Genomic DNA, 18,401 nt, shown 5'->3' on the forward strand with positions numbered 1-18,401 from the left:
TACATGCGGCTCGAACCTTGTGCATGTTTGCTAGCACATATCTGTGTGAGAAGCTCTTCTCAGTGATAAAGAATAACAAAACAGCACACAGGAGTCGCCTCACTGATGAGCACCTGCAATCCATCCTGAGAATCTCCACAACACAGAACCTCACTCCAAACAGAAACGAACTTGTGGCCAAAAAAAGATGCCAGGCGTCCAGCTCTAAAATGACATATGAGCAAAGACAACTGAATGATTTGATTTGTTATTGCACGTAAGAGCGGGAGTCAACCGTTTTAACAAACAGCGTATTGCACTGATCTGAAATAGCTGTGTGTGTATATATGTAGATATGTATGTATATGTATATATATGTTTATATATGTGTGTGTGTATGTATATATATATATGTATTTGTGTGTATATATGTGTGTGTATGTATGTAGATATATATGTATGTATATATGTGTATATGTATAGATATGTATATATATATGTTTATGTGTGTGTGTGTAAATATATATATATATATATATATATGACAACAACACTCATCACTCACAACAGTGACAAAACAATTACATTGACAATCAGGTTACGTTATTTTCAAAATGTTTCCTTTTCTTTTCATTGCTTCTTTAACACACTACTCCGCTGCAAAGCGCGGGTATTTTGCTAGTATATATATATATATATATATATATATATATATATATATATATATATTTAGTGTGATGGAAGGACTGGCATCTTGCCTGGGATGGATTCCCTTTCCTCATCTGGCTGGGAGGCCAACATCATGAGACATACAAAAGAGTGGTACACGAGGTTCTTTCTTTTCTTCTTTGGTTCCTAGCTGGCGTTTGGTCTGGACCTGGTCCTAAGCCCGTACGCTGCTGTGGGTGCCAATGGTTGTCAGATTTCATTTTGCAGGCGTTTCCATGCAAGGTGATCCATGGCGGCTGTTCTGGCCTCGTCAAGGTTGAGTCAACGGTTTCTGATGTCGTCTTCGACCTGCTTGAACCACGTTTTCTTTGGTGCCGTTCTTTGGATTCTCCACTGGGTGGGTCCATCGCACCAGAGGAGTTTGTTTGGTAACCGGCTGCCTTCCATTCTGCAGACGTGGCCAAACCACTGTAGTCGTCGTTATTGGATTTGCTCCTCGATTGTTGGCTGTTGATCACACCGGCGACGGATTTTCTCATTTCGTATGCGGTCTCGGAGTGAGATTCGTAGGATTTGTCGCAGGCATCGCATTTGGAAGATCAAGTTTGTTGAGATCTTGCTTGACCAGTGTCCACGACTCGGATCCATAGAGGAGAATTGGCAGAATCAGAGTTCTGAAGAGTCGAATTTTGGTTTTGTTGGAAATATTGATTTGTTTCCACAGGCACCACTTTAGGGAAGCAAATGCCGCGGTTGCTTGACCGATTCGACTGTGGACCTCTACTGTGGACACCACTTTCTTCTCCTGGACCAGCGACCCAAGGTATTTAAATTCTTGGACCTGCTCGATCTGCACACCATTGAGTTGCACGTTGGTCTGCGATCTGTCTGTTGTCAGCACTTTCTTCTTGTCTGTGTTTATTTTTAATCCATATGGCTGGGCGATGATAATTTATTTCGGATGTGTACTTGGCTGGAGGACCCAGCGTAGCTTTCCTGGAGAAGTTTGATGACTTTCTGAGGCACAAGTTCGGTCTCCAGTACTTTCCACAGTGCTGGCCAGTGGACACAGTCAAAGGCAGATCGAAAGTCAATGAAGACAATGACTGCTCTTTCCCGCATCGGATTCTTTCCTCCATCAGTTGACGGAGGGTGAAGATCTGGTCACTGCAGCCACGGTTTGGCCTGAATCCGGCTTGCTCCTCCCAACTGGTCTGTTCGCGGTGCCTCTGCAGCCTTAATTGTATGATCTTCATGAAGACCTTTCCAACAATGGAGAGCAAGCTGATGCCTCGGTAGTTCTTGCAGTCTCGATTGTCACCTTTTTTGTGAATTGGCATGATAGTGGCCTTCTTCCATGATTGTGGTATTTGTTTAGTATGCCAGATGGTTCGGATGATCAGGAGCAATCGTTGGAGTAATGGATCCCCACCAGCCTTGATCGCTTCGGCCGTGACCTGGTCCTGTCTTGGTGCCTTGCCATTTTTCAGAGTTCGAACGGCAGTCCGGACCTCTTCCATAGTTTACTCAGCGTCAGACATTTGGACCTCTGGCGGGTCGATGCTTGGTGGTTCCAATGGTGCGCCTTGTGGTGGGGGGGTGATTGTAGAGCTCCTGAAAGAATTGTTTCCATCGTTGAAGGCGCTCTGTTAGTGATCGAACGAAGGTTCCATTGGCATTTTGGATGTTGTCATTTGTTGACTTGGCCTTTCCACTCAGTCGTTGAAGAGTTCGATAGAGCGTGTGGTACTCGTGTTTGGAGGCTGCCTTTTCCAGGTCGGCCGCCACTTGGTTCCAGTAGGCCCCTCGCTCTTCTTTCATCTGACGGCGGATTTCTCTGTTGAGCTGCCGATATCGTTCGACATTGGACAGTTTGACTAGCTTTCGTTCGTTTACCATATCCAAGCATTCATCAGATATCCATGGCTGTGTTCGATGGCGAGTTGGCGGACACATTTCCTTGGCGCAGTCCATGATGGTGTTCGAAATTTGTCTTTCTTCGACGTTGACATCCTCTGATTGTGCCAATGCTGCGAAGCAATTGGATAGCTGAAGTTGGAATTCGGCCTTGTGGACAGGGTCTACGAGACTTTTCCACTCCAGCTTGATCGGAGGACGTGATTTGCATTTGGCCTGTTGCAGTCTAAGTTGGAACTTGGCACGTACAAGGTAATGGTCCGATCCACAGTCTGGACCACGCATCGCCCGGACGTCCTTGAGCGACGATCGAAACCGGGAGTTGACCAAAATGTAGCCTAAAACTGCAGAGTCCTTGCCAGCTGGGTTTCGCCATGTGAGTTGATGTTTCAGAGGATGCTGGAAGTGGCTGTTTCCCACAAGGAGGTTGTTGGCGCAGGCGATGGATAGAAGACGCAATCCATTGTCATTGATATGTCCATGTCCAAACCGGCCCATCGCGTTTTCCCATCCCGTTCGATCAGTGCCGATGTGTGCATTGAAATCACCAGCCAGGAGGATCACATCTGTCTGTGGGAGGGAATCCAGCGTTTGTTGTAGTTGGTTTTTGTTGTAGTTGGTTGTAGAAATCATCTTTGACTGGATCCTGACAGGTCTCTGTTGGAGTGTACACGGAGATGATGTGGATTTTGATAGTGCCTTTAATGGTAGGGACTGCTAGGCGGTTGGATATTGGTTGGAATACAATCACACTCCTGGCCGCGTGACTGGTAACCATAAATCCGACACCTGCCTCTTTTTTGTCTCCACCTGAGTAGAAAAGTGTCATTTGATCGTCGATGGCTGGTGGTTGGACGACCATCGTCCCTGATCCTGTGAATCGTAATTCCGATATCGCTGCGATGGTGATTTTGCAGGTTGTCAATTCCTTCGGGATGATTTCCTTTTGTCCGACGTGGTGACCAGTTCGGACGTTCCATGCGCCGATGCGAAGTTCTGTTTTTGGCGTGGAAAGTTTGGGTCTTCGGCCAGTAGCCCACTTCACACCAGTACCCTGGCTCCTCAACACTGGCGCATCGGCTGCCCAGATGCGGTAGCATGAATCGCAATACTTGAATTTCGATTATCCATTGGTTACGTGCCTAATTTCCCTGGTTTCCCGGTTCTGGCCACCTTGGCAGGGCGACCACCTTCCTCCTTTTGCAGCCGGGCTTAGGACTGTCCTTGGCGGATAGATATCCCAGTAACAGTGGGAGGGACTTGCGGACACAGTTGGGATGCCAACTTACAGGACAGACAAAATGGGTGGAACATCCTGACCAGGATAAATCAAAGTAATTTTCCTGGTTGCAGGGCCATACATATGGGACAATGGGGGACTGCCTCCCATGAGCTGGTTATTCCTCCATACGTTGGATGGCAGCATCCCTTATGGCAAGCTCCAGTACGTTCACCCGCAAGGCAGCTTGGGAATTGTGGTCCCATAGAACTACCCTGATGGGTTCCTTTGGGGCTGCCAGGGAGAGCTGGTGGGATGTGAGGGTTTGTGTTTCTGCCTAACCAGGAAGTGTTTTCTGAAAATGATGTGAGGATGACTTGAGATTGATGTGAAGTGTAAATCTAAGGGATGTGCCCTTGATTGTGTCCCGTATTGATTTATTCCCTGTATTATAGTTGTTAAATCAATTGAATAAAAAATAAAGCTAAAGAATCTCTCCTTTTAACACATTAATGCTCTAAAATGCATCGTCGATTCAATAAAGGAGTGGCACAAAAAAGGAGAATTATGGTGATGAAATGGCCCAGTCTTAAGGTTCTACTGATATTTCTGGGCCAAGTCTGCGCCATAACCCACATAGAATGATGCCCACCTCCTCAAAAATGTGACTAAGCATCGCATCAACGTGGACCATAAATAGACCCCCACGACTCTGAAATTTCAAGTTTGGTGACTACAAGTGTGTTTCCATTTGTCTGCTGTTATTCTGAAGCAAACATGGAGCAGCCTGAGAAAAGGCTTGTCGAAGAAGTTAGAAAATGTACGCAGTTATAGATACCTCATCACAGCACTACAAGGACAATCAGATGGTGGGCAGTTCACGGCATGAAATATTGGTGAACATCGGTTTGGAAGCCGGAAAAGTAGACAATGGTGATAGACGAATAAGTTCGCCAATGGAAAAAAATGCATAGCAAGAGGGGATGTGATCCTGGAGGGAAAACAATGCCTGCATTTTAATGGATTGTTCGTTTTCTTGAGTGCTGCAAACACTAGTAGCCAGCGTTCACACATGTGCCTGCAGTACAATGTGACGCCGAAGTATAAACTGCTTTTGACAGTTTAGGCTCAACGAAGAAGATTAAATCAGCCGTTAGCCTCAATCCAGCAGAAAATCCGTGGAATCGTCTAAAGTGGGCCATCAAAACATGAGCTCTTCTGCAAGATCAGCGGGATAAAGTTGAAAACTCAAAAGTGCAAAGTTAGAGATGAATCGAAACAGACTTGCTGTTGGAATCAAAGCGAGAATGTCTGTACTTACACACCTAATTTTATATTTTAATTACTTCTCTAAAAATAACCAACTTGTTTTCCCCTTCGATATTGTTGGCTACACGGTCACAGACTCAAAAATGCAGCGGCATGTCTTGTGTTCAACCAGCTGAGACGGGCACGTGTCACTCCTCTTTTCAGGTCACTCCACTGGCTCCTTGTAGCAGCAGACTTTCACCACAAGGGGGTGCCACTGAGCCCCAAACCTCAGACACAATAGTACCCAACACAGTTCTGGGTTCAATTAAAGGATTTTATTTCACAAAACATGATTCACCAAACATGCAGAAATAACCAACAACAATTAGAATCAAGTGTCTCTTTCACTCCCTCTCTCTCCTTGAGTGTTTCTCACTACTTCCCAACTCTGACTCATCCAAGCGAGCTGATGGGCTTCTTTTAAGCTTATGGTGCCAGTGTGTCCTCCTGGAAACACTTCCAGGTCATATGAACACCAGGGAGGTCCCTCCTTTAATGACACTCAGGGACCCCGACAGGACTGCACTTCCAGACTTCAATTCCCATGTACCCCTATCAGAGTCCAAACTGGGATGCCTTGAGAGAACCACTGCCACCTGTGGTACAGGGGATGGAACTGCTCCTAGCCTCTGGCTTCCAGTGGTCCATCCATTATCTGCTTTCGGCCAGGCAAGATTTGTCCAGCTGGCGTGCCTGTCTTTCCTCCATGGTGCTTAGAACATATTAAGTTCAAATCTTTGATGCTTGCCTACAGTGTACTCAATGGATCAGTGCCCACGTACAGTATATGGTGGCACTCACAGCTTCCTATGCTTCTTCTTGCTCGCTCCAGTTTGCCAGCGATATTTAGAACATTAGAACACTCTAGACGAGAACAGGCTATTCAGCCCAACAAAGCTCACCAGTCCTATCCACTTATTTCCTCCAAGAAAACATTAAGTCGATATTTGGCGATACCACTTTTGTGTGGCATCAAATCTCAATCCAGACTCTTTTTACGTGTAGGCCTGTGTCTCTGTGGCTAAAGGACCTGGGCAGGTAAGTCAAAGGTGGCCAGTTTGAATCCTACTCCATTGGGCTCTTGAGTGAAGCCCTTAACCTGCATTGTGCTCCAGGGGTGCTGTCCTAATATAGCGGACCCTGCGTTCTGACCCCAAAACACTCCATGTGTGTCTCTGGAGAGTAAGTTGGAGTATGTGAAAAATGATCAATTCCTAATACAAGAAATTGTATGAAGTAATTGAAGGATTAAATCATCAATTTAAAAAAAATGTAGCACCCAGCTGGTGGAATGAGCTTCCCACCTCCATCCAAGCTGTTGACTCCTCATTGTATTTAAGAAGCATTTGAAGACTCTCTTGTTTTGCCAATATCAGTCTAATTGATAACAGCTTGGATGTGATGTTCTTAATAGCTTAAGATAAGAGTAACAACAACATTTATTTCTATAGCACCTTTTCATATAAATGATGAAACTCAAAGTGCTTTACAAGATGAAGAAAAGTTTATCTCTATATTATAATAAAAAGTCCTGGGAGACAAGACTTTTTAGCCTGAGATGATACGTGACTTTCTCAGAGAGACACTTTCACGTCCCGCGAGACAAGACTTTGTGTCAAGAGATTTAACCAGGCCTGGAGCTGGAAATAAAAGACAAAGAGTAGAAGACAAAGTAGAACGTTGTAAAGAGGTTCAAAAACGTTGGCACGATACACATGCAGAGCAGGTTAGAGATAATGGTAGTATGAAAAGTCGAAAGTCTCAAAAAAATGATAGTAAAGATTGCATTACCGCAAACAAACAGAAATTATTACTCGGTGAAATAACTGAACAGCGAGAAGAGATTGAATATATTGTTTGGATTTAAACTTTAAGTCGGAGAATTGTAGATCGTCTAATTCGTGTTGCCATCAGGGAAAAGTAGTGTTTCTTCCCAATGAAGAGGCTTATCCTTGAGAATGAAAAGATTTGTTGTTTGGTGAAAGTGAAATCCTGTGAGAGAAAATTTCAAGCCCCGTGAGACAAGACTTTATGCAAAGAGATTTGGAAAAGTCCTGCCTACATCTAAAACATTTACAGCCACGCACACGGTTCAATCATTTCTCATTTATGTGAATTGTCAGACACAGTTTGTGTAGAGAGAAAGAAACGAAATTCACTCACAGGCAGTTATACGTTGTATTGTCACAATGTAATTCCAAACAGGGAATCAAAATTCAATGTGATATTGACGAAAAGGTAAACGCGAAAAGAGACTGAATATATGGACATAGGTGATATGACAGATATATGCAGAGGATGTCTGGGGGAGAAGAGAGACAAGGCAGTGGGACAAAAGGACAGCTGCTGTACAGGCTTTTAAACGTTTGAAGCACCGCACAAGATGCAGATCACCAGGCACAGCAGCAGCACCAAGCCAGCAGCTGATCGAGCAAAGAGGAGGTAAAAAACTGTATTGGTTTCCCATCGTATCACCGTTTAAAAGGGGGTTTCGGAGGAGTGACCGCGTCTCCTTGGGGTGTGTTCAGCCCCCCCTCTTCACAATGCGAGTGGCAGAGACGTGAAGTGGCTGGCGCATAGCGCAGGCCAGGGGAGTTGACGAGCAAAGCGAGCAGGGGGCAAAGCCCCCTCCTAAAAAATCCATCCATCCATTATCCTACCCGCTATATCCTAACAACAGGGTCACGGGGGTCTGCTGGAGCCAATCCCAGCCAACACAGGGCATAAGGCAGGAAACAAACCCAGGGCACACACCCACACACACACCAAGCACACACTAGAGACAATTTAGGATTGCCAATGCACCTAACCTTCATGTCTTTGGACTGCGGGAGGAAACCCACACAGACAGGGGGAGAACAAGCAAACTCCACACAAGGAGGACCCGGGAAGCAAACCTGGGTCTCCTAAATGCGAGGCAGCAGTGCTACCCACTGTGCCACTGTGCCGCCCTAGTAAAAAATAAGAATATAAAAAGAATAGCCAATACTAAGTAACAACAAATAAAGTAAGATCTGATGGCCAGGGAAGACAGAAAAAAGCAACAAAAAAACTCCAGAGGGCCGGAGAAAAAAAAATCAAGCAAAATCTGCAAGGGTTCTGAGACCACGAGACCACCAAACACCCACTGGGCATTCTACCTAACATTAAACCTCTATCAGTTCTCATGGTTTACAGACTTCACGTGGAAGAATTAGATGATGATGGTCATGTGGACTTTGATCAACCAATGCAGTTCATATTGTGTTGTTCTAGTTGGGTTTTTGGTATTTGGTAGGTGGAGTGGTGGCTCTGAGGCTAGGGATCTGTGCCATCAATCAGAAACCCGTAAACGCCAGAGGTGACTCTACTCTGTTGGGCCTCTGAGTAAGGCCCTTAACCTGCAATGTGCTCCGTCCTGGGGATGACGCTAACCTGCATCCAGCCCAGCAAGCAGGTCCTCCAACTTACAGGGAAAACTTGAGGGTTTCTGACAGGACTGTCACTCCACCAACCGTAAAATAAAACCCCACGGTGTTCCATTCCATTGAGGTGGAGGTGTGACATGTTGCACGGCTGCACTAAACTCGGACCCTGAGGTGGTTTGTCGTGTGGTGGGTGACAACGTGCTGTGTCAGTGCCCTACTCCCAACCTCTCTGTTCGGTTTAGAACTTTGACCTGTAATGGTCAATTCTGTAACCTGTTGTTACTCAGTTATGTCAACTTGTTTTGTAAGTTGCTTTAGATAAAAACATCTGCTAAATGAACAAATGTAAATCTAAGACCTTACTAAAGGTGACGATGGTCTGACTTGTCATTATTTCAGATTTACTTTCTGTAAGTGACGTATAGAATCATGAGAAACCTCGGAGGTTCTTCAGCCTATGCTGTGCCAGATGAAGGGCATGGTGTTCACAGAAAGTGTGTCAAGATTAGGCGTCCTCGTGGCGGCAGACCACTCATTGTCACTTGTCCAGGGCTAATCCGTCACACACTTGAGCCATTGTGGTATGTGGAGTGTAGAGGAGGACAAGATAGCAAAGCACAATGCACTGCCGCCTCACCATCCATGATGCGTGGCAGATTCTTTCTTGTGAGCGACATAATAAGAGTGGCAAACGATCAAAATAAACTTCTACAAAAGAAATACTCTTGTATATTCTTATGTGACCATTGTAGGCTGCTGATTATTTAGAATTTTTGTAATCATTTTGCCTTAATGTTTAAATGTTGGATCCATTGTGATGATTACAGTGGCTTCAGAAAGATTCTGACCCCTCCACTTTCTGCACACTTTATTGTGTTGTACATTTCACTTTTAATGGATACATTTGCCATTTTGCTCCATCATTCTACACACAATAACCCAGCATTGACAAATTGAAAGTATGTTTTCAGAAAGGTTTGCAATTTTCTAAAAAAATCAAAAACTGAAATCTCTCATTTTCTACTCTCTATATAAAAATCCTAAGCTTAAAACTCCAACCATTTTGTGCAAAGGTTTTATGTTACATATTTTGTCACACTTTAAATTGGGCTAATTTTAAAACCTACATATATATGTTTTTAAATTATAAAGTAAAAAATATCAAGAACTCACGTCCCGCAAGACGAGACTTTGTGCCATTGAGCAAAGAGGAAGTAATAAAAAACTGTATTTGTTTCCCATTGTATCACCGTTTAAGAGGGGGTTTCGAAGGGGCGACTGCGTCTCTTTGGGGTGCGTTCAGCCCCCCTTTTCACAACGCAAGCAGCACAGATGTGAAGGGGCTGGCGTGTAGTGCGGGCCCCATTGGCGAGCAAAGCAAGCAGGGGGGCGAACCCCTTATAAATAATAATTTTTTCTTTTGTACATTTACAGATTTTATTAATATTCTTGCTGCAATGGGCGGCACGGTGGCACAGTGGGTAGCGCTGCTGCCTCGCAGTGTGGAGACCCGGGTTCGCTTCCCTGTGTGGAGTTTGCATGTGCTCCCCGTGTCTGCGTGGGTTTCCTCAGGGTGCTCTGGTTTCCTCCCACAGTCCAAAGACATGCAGGTTAGGTGCATTGGCGATTCTAAATTGTCCCTGGTGTGTGGGCGTGTGTGTGTGTATGTGAACCCTGCGGTGGGCTGGCACCCTGCCCGGGGTTTGTTTCCTGCCTTGTGCCCTGTGTTGGCTGGGATTGGCTCCTGTGACCCTGTAGTTAGGATATAGCGGGTTGGATAATGGATGGATGGATGGCTGCAACTGGGGTTGGGCGCCCCTCCCAGTACAGTATAAAAGTATTGAGACCCTTTGTTATGGCACTCCAAATTGTGCTCAGGGGAATCCTGTTTGTTTTAACTCTCCTTGAGATGTTTCTTAAAGTTTTCTCTGACTGTCCATGAATTGCTAATGCTTATTGTTTTCCATGATTTCTTATTCCAGGTCTGAGTTTCTACTCATTATCTACACTATGTATACCTGCAAACAATGGGCTTTCTCGCTTCATATTTTATGGTATTTTATTCAATTTATATTTTATGTTGTCTCTGCATGTTCAATCAATGCTACCAAGACAAAATCCTAGAGCACATTTATTGCCAAAAAAGAGACTTTCCCCGTAGGTTTGCTTCTTCGTGACTGAAATTCTAAATAGTAAACACTAGGGGGCACTCTAGGACAGACAATCAGTCGATTAAGGCAGCCTGCTGTTGTAGTGTGAGGGGGACAGCTGTCTTTTCACATAAAATTCAAAACTCCTGTAATTCCCTGACATCTCCTCTGATAAGGCCTGGCAAGAAGATGTGGACTGGCAGCTCCATGACCTGGAATCTGTAAAGGGGATTTGAAATGACTAGAACTGCTGTCCCCTCCAATGAAAGTTGTGTTACCACACATGGCAGTCCATAGGGCCGAGTGTTTGCTCAGATTGTAACATCTATCGTAATGCAAAAGCTGCCCGCCTTCTCCCAGAGCTAGAGAGGTTCAGTGATTGTATGTAATGCTTCTATAGTGGGCAGCATCAAAACCCACCCACAGGTCAGGATTGTCCCTGCTTATTCAAAAGAGACCTTCTACACACAAGAAAGAACTGCAGATGAAAAACTCCACTCATCCTGTCTCCTTTCCTCTGCTCATCTTCATTCACAGGGGGTGGTGTGAGGGGGGGTGGGGGGCGGTTTGTGAAATTAACGCTATTTCCTTTGTACGAAGGGCTCATGCTGACTGCATGCAATCATACAAGAAGTGACACCCGCAACAAAAACACGTCAACTAAAGAACGGCTCTCAATCAACAGACAGCCACACCTGGACCTGCTGCAGAGCGCCTAATTGTGTCATCTTAATAATAGCCGACACGCTCGGTGTTCTTTCGTCAAAGTATGAATTACTCCCCCCTGTTCCCCTCACCTGCTGGTTTCTTGGTGGACAAACATTTCTTATTCATAAAACGAGAATGAGGAAAATAATTACAGAGGTGGCCCAGGGTTAAATTTACCAAAAAAAGAAAAGTTCCTCATGTTTTGCTATATATGCTACATGCAAATAAATAGCATGAAGACAGTTATACTAGATTGCCCATTGCTAACCCTACTTGAATTAAGTGAGTAAAGCTGGGACATAATCTCCAACCTACTTAATCTGTTTCAGACTCTCTCACAGCCCACTTGCACACTCATCTGCAGTAACCTAACATGCAACATCTTTTAAAATGTGAAATAAAAGCTCATGAAGAGCACAGAAACTCCTCATAGGGCACTGGATTCAAACCCAGGAGCCAGTCCCAAGAAGATACCCAAATATTGGATGCCACACTTACACATTTGGGGACCTCCCAGTTGGCTCAGGTAAGCCGAATGATACCACCACTGGGCAGGAGGGGGTGCCATTGCTGACCACGTCTCTTGTTTCTACCACAGTGCAGAGCCATTGCCAGGAGATGACGACCCCGCCTCTTCCAGGTGTCAGAAGTCCCGCCCCTTCTGGTGGAAGGGCCTATATAAACATGGGGCCAAGGAATGCAGGTTGTCTTATGACCCAAGCAACACAATGAGATGGTGCTTGCCATACTGCCAACCTAGGAGCCATGTGAGGAGCACACGATTGTTTGTTTATTTTTTTTTGTGTCCTACAGAACTATTTTTCGTTTATCGGACTGTTAATTATTAACGGGATTAGCACCAGAGGTATTACACCACGTCCGGTGATTTTCTCAGTTGACACCGTGTTCAAGTTGCTTGGTGAAATAAGGCAAAGCATTTTTTTACATTGAATTTGCTGAATTCACCAAATTTGTCCCTGAAAATTCACCAGGCGGGCCAGCTTGAGCAAGCAGTTTTTTTCCCAGCCCTAACATGATGCTTTACAAGGCCAGCGTCGCATCACAGCGCTGTAGCGACCAATGTTGGAGGCAGAAGGTCCTACACGATCTGTGCTACCGACCGGATTTTTGTTGCACACATGTAGAAGTTTCCTACATGAAGACTGTAAGCATACATCCTGTGTATGTGAATAATTTACAGCATATACATGCTAACCAAACTAGCCTGACAAACTGAAGGCTCTGCTCTTTCTTATCTTGTTTATCAAAGTTATGTTCAAGTTATTCATCTCCTTTTCCCAGGCATATGGGTGTGAGACCTGGAGGTGGTGGTCACTTCATGGCCCTTAACCAGTTCCAGAACCCTGGACCTACCACCTGGGCATTGGGCGTTACATTAAGGATATCTGTTGAAGCCCCTGTCATCTTATAGTTCCCCTCCCTAAAAGCCAACTTTACCTCTGTTGGATACCCATTATCTGAACTTCTGAGAAAAGAAGAACTTCAAAGCCTAGGCTAAAGTAATGATAAAAAGCTTTTGTCTTATTAATTTTACTACACAATGTAAGAACTTCAGGTTATGCAAAATATATAAATGAAATACAGAGTGGCCCATGACAATGTGGCTCACCTCAACCAAGATGACTGCATTATGTGGTGAAGAGAAAAATGATCAGATTCGGTACTCACATTTACAGAAGATGCTGCAAGTGATCTCCTTGTGCATCAATACATCTCATATTCATGTACACTCTTTGCAACATCATGGATTGACTGGAGATGGACCACTTTCTCATGGGCCACTTTGTACACGAAGGTAACTTCATTCTTTAGAGAGGTGATCAAAAAGCTATGAGTAGTGACAAGCAAAACAATTCATGCAATTCATGACCAAACTTAGGGTTTCAATATGTAAAAGAAATCACAAAATAAATGGTGTGTCGCAGCAGCGGGCTCTTAGGAAGCTCAGTCTTTTAGTTTGACATATCCATTGACTCACTCTGGTAAAATCAAACAGGACTCTGGGAAGAAACGAGGTCACACTCTGATTCTTCTTTGAAAGTCTCACTCTTCTTCTTCTTCTTCCTCATTCATCTTTTCCTGCTTCCATGTAGGGTTGATGTGCTTGATCAACCTTCTCCCTACAGCTCGGTCCTGCACCTCCTCCCCAGTCAAGTCAAACTTCTTGAATTGCCAAGCCAATCGCCCGATTTCAATCCAGTGGAGCAGACCTTCCATATACTGAAGAGAAAACTTAAGGGTAGAAGCCCCCTAAATAAGCAGAGGCTAAAAATAGCTACATGAGGTGCTTGGCTGAGCATCACCAGATAAAATCCTCAGAACCTGATGTCTATGAAATGTGGACTTGAAGTTGTCAGTGCATGTAAGGGATATGTGACAAAGTCCTAAGTATGACGGCTTTAAAAGACCTGCCATTGCTGTGTACAAACATTATGGTGCCCTGGAATGGGGGACCATGTAGAAAAAGTGTCATTGCTTCATGCTGGGACCAAAATGTATGGAAATACCCTTACATGAAATTCAGCAATGTCCATTTTAATCACGTCTGAATTGTTTGATTGTAATTTCAAACTGTGGATCAGGGTGGGGGAAATCAAGGAGGAGAACGTGTCTTTGTCCCAAACATTTTACATGGTGCTGTACATAGTCCACTGTGACTCCTTGGTCCTCCTCATGAGGGGTACTTTTCAAGTTTCAGGCTTCCCATTGCTTGTTCATCTCTAACATTTCTACTTTGTCGTTGTGATACTTCACATTTACTTACAGGTGGGTTCATTTCCCGAGCCTGTCCCTTAATATGAAAGTCTTCCTCGTTTGGCAGTTTGTGACCCATGGCAGTGGCCCTTCAGATTGTGGAGCAGAAGGTGGTCACTTGGCACTTTATCTAGAAGACAGTGTCTGGTGTCATCAGTTTAAATTCACTGTTTTTTGACCTTTGTATCCCAGGCAGGGTGAGGTGGGACATTGTGGATTGTTGGCAGCTTTAATTGCTATCTGTCCCCGAATGTCTGTTGCAAAGTTTTAAACATTCTGGATTCCCAACATTCACAGACTGCACTTCATGTTTATCGTTCATCAAAACTGTATATACACAAACTAATCTTTAAAGTGTCAGGATCTCATGCAATGTCACTCCTTAATTCTCCGTTATGACTTGCATCAGTGAATGATGAACTGCTCAGACTGAACAATTAGACATGAGCTGGGTGTGTGCACGTTGGCGGGCCAGAATGTTGAATCCTGAAATGAAGCCTTACTGCGTCGTATCCAATGTTCCTACAAGTAGAAACTTCTGATTTTGATTTAGGAGAAGTTTAAGAAGCATTTCATTATTGTAAATTAAACTTCGACTCCCAGCAATGACCCAGAATCCAAAAAACAATCAAAAACAAAAGCATAGGAGTTCTCCAATGCCATAGAAATTCAAGGTTCACACCAGTACTGGCAACATCATGAGCACATTCTTTTTATGATGTTGAGAGTGTAGTCCATATTGATAAAAGTACTTATAGTTGTTGTGTCAGAGAACCAATAAAATCTGAGAAATTACTGGGAGAATAGACGAGTAAACCTACAAGAGGTCAAAAACACGAGTGTCAAAAATTCAAAGAATTGTGGGCCAAAATTCAGAGCAAATGTCAGAACTAGGAAATTTAGGAAGAACAATTTCAAAAAAGGTTTTGAATCCACAGCTTGGAAAAGGAAGTGAATTCCTGGTTGACCTTTAATTCTGTCAGGTCCTACTACACCATGAAACTGAGGACACACCCCTGGCAACATGTGAAGCTGTCCAAACAATGGAAACCAAACATGGTGGAGATCCAAAATGGTGGACAAAAACTGTCCAAAATAACTCTTTAAGAGATCAATTTTCCCAGAAATTCATATTCAAATACCTCTTCAATGAATGAATCTCAGAAATCCATAGAGAGAAAAAAAAAAAGTATCAGATAGAGAAACCAAAACCCAAAGAACCACTAGGCAACATTACACTGATTTCCATGGGAAGGTAATCAGATAAGAGAGCAACACTGTCCACCATTCTGCTTCTACTTCACAAAAACTTCTCCTCTCGTACCGCATGGGTTGTAAAGGTGGTACTGGGAAATTGTCGATTCCAATTGATACCACCGTCACCCTGTTCTCCATACCTTGCTCTGTGTGACCACTGCACACACTCGCAATTTTGAAGAACTATCTACCTGGGATATGCTATGCCACTGACAAAGACATGAAGTCATTTGCACAAGATGGGTCACGTCAACTGTTATAATCTGAAATTCTGTTTATTTTTTATTTCTAAATTATATGGATAATGTTTTAATGAACTTATGAACACGTTATTTTGGTGACATCATCATAGAATTATATTGAGGTCTTGTGTTTGGTACGATTGCAACCATTGTGTGCATATTTTTGGCCAAGCATCACAATATTGTTGTTAAGAATGGCGCTGTTGGCAGTCATATGGCTGGGTTTATACAACACATGATGCGTGCTCCTGTGGACGATTCTGGTATGCAAGTAATGTACTGTTCATACTTGTGCACGTATTTTACATAAATCTGGAAGATCCCACCAGGTGGCAGTGCGAGATAGCCTCACGGTGAGAAATATCTCGGAAAAGGATGGATGTTTAATGATTACATCCAATAGTCCAGGGATGCGCCCATTGCAGTTAGCATTGAGCATGAGATAGAAACAAAATCCCTGGACAAAGCGTCAGCTCATCACAAGGTGGACACCAGCACACACACACACGCTAGCATCATTTTAGCATCACTAGATCCCCAAACCGCTGTGGAAACCCACCAGGAAAACATGCAGACTCCAGGCAGCAGCACTACCGTGACACCCCAATGTGTAATTGTTAACAGTATTCATTATTTAAATGAAGTTAATGATTTATCTGTAAAAAATAACATACATGCTTTAACACATTTCATCATGAAAGTGATATCAAATATAAATCTAGGGATTCTAAATGTGCAGAGAGCTGGAATATCATACATTTAATGTGTTCTGTGTGGCAATCACTGCCTGCTGCTGCTGTCAGTTCAGTCCCAGAAGTACATTAATAACTGGGTCAGTTTAAGATGATGTTTACAATGGTCTACTTTAATGACAAAATAAACTTTGAGATTAAATTGGAAAGTTCGATATTAAAGCCAAAATTTCCACCTTAATCTCAAAATAGACCTTTTCTTTTCTCTGTGGCTCAGATACGCTGCCATACATTCTGATGCTGTTGCAAAAAAAAATAAACTTTGTTGCGTCATTGCTTTGGGGAATATGCGACACTTGAATATAAAAGCACCATGTTCCATTTGTATTTCAGAATTTTGCTTCATCTCATTGAGCCATTCATCAAACATCGCAAGCACGCACATCGATCCTGGAGGATCCGCAAAGCGGCTTTCTGTCACATGTAGATAGTAAACAGAGACTCTGACGCCACACTCCTACTTGGTCACACTGCGCCCCCCGACTTTCTACCGTTACCGCAACTCAACTCGTGCACATCTCACGTTAATTTCTGAGGACCTGCTCAGAGGACACTTCAAATGAACGTTGGGAATGCGTGGCAGCCATGATGTGTGTGTGTATGCGTTCTTAGTGTGAAGTATAAACTGGCCCTATGACCAAATGTTGCCATGTGTTTGAGTGAATCATTGGCACACTATTTCAGGTGGCAAATTTCATGATAATTGTTTGCAAAATTCTAGTCTAGTCTGAATGAAAACTCACGCATCAGCCTCCGTTAGAGTCGCTCTACCACTCGCCACGTGTTGGAGTGTACCTTGCCTCCGCTTAGCAAGCGATACCTGCTTATTCAGCAGACATTATCATCTAGAGATTGTTAAGGAGGGCGGCACGGTGGTGCAGTGGTAGTGCTGCTGCCTCGCAGTTAGGAGACCTGTGTTTGCTTCCCCGGTCCTCCCTGTGTGGAGTTTGCATGTTCTCCCCGTGTCTGCGTGGGTTTCCTCCGGGCACTCCGGTTTCCTCCCACAGTCCAAAGACATGCTGGTTAGATGGATTGGCGATTCTAAATTGGCCTGTGGGTGTGTTTGTGTGTGTCCTGTGGTGGGTTGGCACCCTGCCCAGGATTGGTTCCTGCCCTGTGTTGGCTGGGATTGGCTCCAGCAGACCCCCGTGACCCTGTATTTGGATTCAGCGGGTTAGAAAATGGATGGATTGTTAAGGAGTAACATTTGATGTTTTTGAGAGATCAGAGCTACATGTGTTTTAGAGGGTACCTGTTGATTGGCAGAGATATCATGACCACGTGCTCTTCTCCCCACGCGGGGGACACTCTCCCGTCAGAACTGAATACAACCTTCGGCTCGGCCAGAATTACATTTTTTTTAAACTGATTTTTAAAGTTTGTCCTGTTTCACTACTACATGGGCAGAGCCGCAGGGGACAGCTAGTAAATAATAAATAATATAACACCAAAATACAGCAATGAAAGATACAAGCAGACACTGAGAGCAAAAACAAACCTGACAACTGTTACAAGATTAGCCACTTGTAGGCATGTTGGACAACATGCTAGAGAATAAAAGCACCGGTGTTAATATAGCAGCCACCCTGGTGGGTGTTGGGGTCACGGGTACAGAGCTTGGAAGCTCAACCTTGTGGAGACCCGTGGCCACTGCCAGGGGGCACCTGGTTGGCTCAGAAGCCACGGTATACAACACTTCCGCCACACCAGGAAGTGCTGCAAGGACAGCCAGAGTGCTTCCAGGAAGTTCTGCAGGAAGATCATCAGGGAGCACATCCAGGTGCATTATAAAAAGTGCCACCTCACTCTATTCAAATAGCCGGAGTCGGGAGGCAGAGACAGAGCTGGAGAGGAGAGGAGGCGGCAGAAGAGTAATGGAAGGAGAAAGAAAAGGACTGAGCTATACTTGTGGTGACTTGTGCGCTGTGTTCTGCGCTGATTTGGAAAAGAAGAAAATAAAAAGCGTGAATTTTTGTAAGTGTGCCTCTTGTGTCTGTCTGTGCCAGGTTAACTGC

The sequence above is a fragment of the Polypterus senegalus genome, chromosome 17 (genome assembly GCF_016835505.1).
Source record: "Polypterus senegalus isolate Bchr_013 chromosome 17, ASM1683550v1, whole genome shotgun sequence".
In the NCBI taxonomy this organism is placed as follows: Eukaryota; Metazoa; Chordata; class Cladistia; order Polypteriformes; family Polypteridae; genus Polypterus; species Polypterus senegalus.